This window comes from Elephantulus edwardii, unplaced genomic scaffold (genome assembly GCF_000299155.1).
Source record: "Elephantulus edwardii isolate Elephantulus edwardi_28Jun2011 unplaced genomic scaffold, EleEdw1.0 scaffold00090, whole genome shotgun sequence".
Classification (NCBI taxonomy): domain Eukaryota; kingdom Metazoa; phylum Chordata; class Mammalia; order Macroscelidea; family Macroscelididae; genus Elephantulus; species Elephantulus edwardii.
This window is the reverse complement of record NW_006399840.1, coordinates 10,521,815-10,527,030: the sequence shown is the minus strand read 5'-3', so window position 1 is coordinate 10,527,030 and position 5,216 is coordinate 10,521,815.

The window sequence follows — 5,216 nt, the reverse complement described above, 5'->3', positions numbered from 1 at the left end:
CCTTTTCAACCTGTATGCAGAGCAGATTATCCGAGAGGCTGGGCTCTATGAGGAGAAGTGTGGTGTCAGTGTTGGTGGAAGATCTATTAACAATCTGCGTTATGCAGATGACACAATCCTGCTCGCAGAAACTGAGGAGGACCTCGTGCACTTGCTGCAGAGGGTCAAGGACTGTAGCCTTCAGTATGGATTGAGGCTCAATGTCAAGAAGACTAAGATTCTCACCACTGGACCAATTGGTAGCATCAGGATGGAAGGCGAAGAGATTGATATTGTTCACAGCTTCAGTCTGCTGGGCTCCACAGTCAACACTCTTGGCCCCAGCAGCCAGGAAATCAAAAAAACATATTGAGATGAGAATGTCTGCTTTTAGGGACCTCTCTAAAGTACTCAAGAGCAACGGTGTCTCTCTGGAGACTAAAGAGTGCCTGATACAGGCTATGGTCTTTTCAATCACTTGTTATGCATCAGAGAGTTAGACAATGACTAGGGAGGACAGAAGGAGAGTGGATGCTTTTGAGCTGTGGTGCTGGAGAAGGGTACTGAATGTACCATGGACTGCTAGGAAAACAAACAGACTCATCCTGGAGAGGGTTAAACCAGGCTACTCCTTGGAGGCAAGGATTCTGGGGCTTCGTCTGACATACTTTGGACATGTTGTAAGGAGAGACAGGTCCTTGGAGAAGGACATCATGCTTGGTAAGGTGGAGGGACAGCGCAGGAGGAAAAGAGCCTATATGAGGTGGATTGATTTAGTGACTGGGGTAATCGGGATAGGTGTGTTAGAGGCAATGCAATTGGCACAGGATAGAGCAGGGTTTAAGGCTGTTGTACATAGGGTCGCTATGAGTCGCAAACGACTCGACGGCGCATAACAACAACAGCAACGGTCTTCCTTTGTTTTGTTTGGGCAACTGCTTCTGGGTCTATGTATGGATTTTGTGTGAGCACAATTAAGTGTTCTGGGGTTCTCATTCAACATTAGCCATAATTTGTTTGTTGTTGTTACTGTTAGGTGTCATCGAGATGAGGGTCCTGTAAGGACCCTATGAACAACAGCATTAAATCCTGTTCTACCCTGTACAACCCTCACATTTCTTGACACATTGTGTCTATCTACCTGGTTGAGGGTCCTCCTTTCCCTTGATGACCCTCTGCCTTTCTGAGTATCATATACCTCTCCAAGGAACAGCCCCTCCTAGCCACATGCCCAGAGTATGGGAGGTAAAGCTCTATCAAAGAGCACTCTAATTGCACCTTATCCAAGACATATTTGTTTGTTCTTTTGTCAGTACAAGGAATATTCATGCTCTTTGCCAACACCACAGTCCAAAGGCACCACTTCTTCTTCTATCATCCTTATTCATTCTCCTGTTCTTAAATACACAGCAAGTGATTGGGAAGACCATGGCCTGAATCAGACACACCTTAGTCCCCAATTACTTCTCAATAATTTCGAGACATGCCTAACTATAGACTTTCCCAGTGCATCAGGAGTTATTTCCTGACTGCTGATACCAAGGGCATTGATTGCAGATTCAAAAATGATGAAGTTGTTGACATTTTCAATCCTTTCTTCATCTATCATGCTCTACCTATTGGTCCAATGGTAAGAATTTTTGTTTTCTTGACATTGAGATGCAATCCATATTGAAGGCTGGATAATTTGTTATAACCCACATAATCAAAAGCCTTTGCATAGGTAATAAAACACAAGTAAACATCTATCTGGTATTCACTGTGTTCAGCCAAGATCTACCTGCCATCAGCAATATCATCCTGTCATGGCATTTTCTGAGTCCAGATTGAATTTCTGGCACTTTTCTGTGAATATACAGTGCTAGCCATTTAAAAAATAATGTTCACAAAGATTTTATTTGAATATGATATTAAAAATACTATATGTTGGATCATCATTTTGAGGAATGGAGGAAATAAAGATTTCTTCCAGTCACTTGTCATCTATATTTGTTATCCAAGACTAGTGAGCACGTCAAGGATTGCATCTGTTTCCTGAAATACTTTTTGGTATTCTATCAATTCCTAGAGCCTTACTTTTTGCCAATGTCTTTAGTGTCACTCCTACTTCTTTCTTCAGTTCTACTCAATCTTAATAATATGCTACTTCCCTGAAGTGCTTGAACGTTAACCAGTTCTTTTTTGGTACTTCAACTCAATGTATTCCTTTCATCTTATTTTGAAAGTTTCTGTTTCATTCAATATTTTGCCCATAGAATCTTTCAGTATTGAAACTTGAGCTTGAATTTATTCTTAAGTCCTTTTAGCTTGAGAAATGGTGATTGTGTTCTTCCCTTTTGGTGCTCTAACTCCATACACTTTTCGTTATAATATTTTGCTTTGTCTTCTCCAGCCACCTTTTGAAAACTTCTCTTTACCTCTCTTACCTCCGCCATTCTTCCCCTTGTTAGGATGGCTTTCTATTCCATTGTAAGTTTCAGGAATCCACTTTTCCCACCCCCATTTCTGTCATTTCTTTCTTCCCTGCCTTTGAAATGACATACACTTTCTTTATGCATGATGCCCTTGATGTCATTTAACAACCTGTTGGGTCTTTGGTGGCATCATTCTTGCCAAAGTGGAAGGTCAGGGAGAAAAGAGGAAGATCCTCCATGATATGAATTGACACAGTGGCCACAATAATGGGCCCCAATATCGGGAATGTGGTGTAGCCCTAAGCAGTGTTTTGTTTTGTTACACACAGAGATTCTATGAGTGGGAACCAACTTGTTGGCAACTAATGATCATGTAGGGAAGAGATGAAGGACAGGAGAAAAAGAGAGTTAGAGAGAAGATGGAGAGAGGCATGGCTCTCAGGACTCATAGTGAGGAAACTGGGAGTACAATCATTACGTTTCCTTTCTCAGGAAAGTGCCTGGATGGGCACCACAAACCTTTGACTATGAGCCCCCATTGTCTAACTAACCTACGTCTCTCAAATATCTTAATATAGCAAACTTCATTATCCCATTCCTATTGATCTGAGAATCTTGCACGTCCTCTGCCTTCATTCATACTCTCATTTACTTATTAATGATGTAACCATTTATTTATGATGTTACTCTGTCGGCATGATCCAGAGAGAGCTGTGCTGCTAATCCACAGATGGTGGCTTTCTGATGATTGGGATCCAGTGGAGGCTCCTCTCGAAAAAAATGGGCAATCTATTCGCATGCAATTTACAACCATCTTAATACCCTTCTGGAGGGTCAGCTATGAGTCCATTCTGATCAGATGAAAATGAGTTTGGTTGGTTGGTGTTTTAACCAAACATCAAAGCGGAGCTCTGGTGGCATAGTGGTAAGGAGACTACTCCAAGTAATTTACTGCTTCTTAGAACCCACTGGAAGGTAGGTTATGAGCTGGTTCCAACTCAATGTTGCATAACATCAATGTTTGTTACTGTTATGTGCCATCAAGTCGCTTGTGACTCATAACGAACCTATATACAATAGCTGTAAAACCTGCTCTATCCCTTGACAATCTTACTCTCTCCAACATGCCCATTCCCATTACCCCAGTGATGCAATCAAGCCATCTCACCAAGGGTCTTCCTCTCCTGTGTAGTCTCTCTACCCTCCCAAGCATAATGACCCTCTCCAAGGACCGGTCCTTCCTTACACATGTCCAAAGGATGTCAGATGAAGGTTCAGAATCCTTGCCTCCAAGGAGCAGCCTGGTTTAACCCTCTCCAGATGAATCTCTTTGTTTTCTTGGCAGTCCATGGTGTTTTCAATACTCTTCTCCAGCACCAAAGCTCAAAGGCATCAATTCTCCTTCTATCCTCCCTAGTCATTGTCCAGCTCTCTGATGCATAGCAAATAATGGCAAAAATAATGGCCTGTATCAGGCACACCTTCATCTCCAGACTGGCACTGTTGCTCCTCAGTACCTTGGAGACATCTCTGACAGCAAACTTTCCCAATGCAATTCGTCTTTTAATTTCCTGGCTGCTCAATACATGTGACAAACATTATTTGGAGTTCTGAGTGTCTATTAATTGCAAGACAAGTAAACCTCTGGTGTTTAGAGTTGGGGAAGATCTACAATACATAAGGAACAAGAAAACATCCATAAATAAGTAAGCTCAATAGAGAAAATAGAAGTGTCAGTGACCAGAAGAGTAGAGACATTAGATCTGATGATCAGGTAAAGTCTCTTATAAAATAAAGTACATTTGACTTTATTTCAAATGACTGAGCTTGAATCAATCCAGAGCTTTGTATAATTCTGTTGTGCTTTATTTGACTTAGAGGGATAACATATTTTCATTTTATTTCTTTGCAAAGAAACACTCTACTAAGCTACCCAAGTTCTTGAAACATTCTGTGTATTGTTAAATATGTTTTCTGGCATTTTTAGGGTGAATTAGGGATGACAAATTATCAACCAAAAGGGAATACAGTAATATGAGTGGGGGCCTATCTTTCTTGAAGTAAAAAACAAAACAAATCAAACAAACAAACAAAACCCCCAAAAAACAAACCTCAGGTATTTATGCAAATGTATTGAGACCTCTTAAACTATATACAAATTTTGTTGGATTTATTTGTAGATGTTAGGATAATTGCAAGTCATAAACAGGTCATTGAGCTAGTTATTTCTAAATGTATTTATTCGAGTTTTGCTGCTGAAAAAGTATAGACTGTGAACATGTTCATTTTCAGAATGAATATAAATATGTTGTTCATTTTCAGAGAGTGAATCCACTACTTTAGTCTTCCACATTGTTGCCTTTAATTATATTTTCTAATCAATCATCTTTGTGTATTGTTGCATGCTTAAAAGCTCATATTAATAAAACGTCTGCTTACTTATACAATTTGGGGAAAAGTTTAATTTCAGGGTGTTGCTCCATCTGGCCTTGCCAACTGCAAAACTACAGAAGGTAAGTTGGTGGTAAAGGGAACACCATCTGTTTCTGAGAAGTGCTTGATCTCTGGGTTATGAGCAGGAAGTTGATCGTAAGATTTAAGATGAAGAACAAAATGTAGTATATTACTAGGTTTTCTATCTGATTCCTGAGCAAAATTTTTATAAGATGGATCAATATTATATGCAGTAAGCAAAAGTCTTATTTTAGGTAGCTAATAACTTAAGAAATTGCTTCCTACACTTTTGTGTTTTGTCTTACTCCTTGGTAGCGCCAGATGATAAAAAGAAGAAACTCTATTATATATATTGTTATGTTATATTAT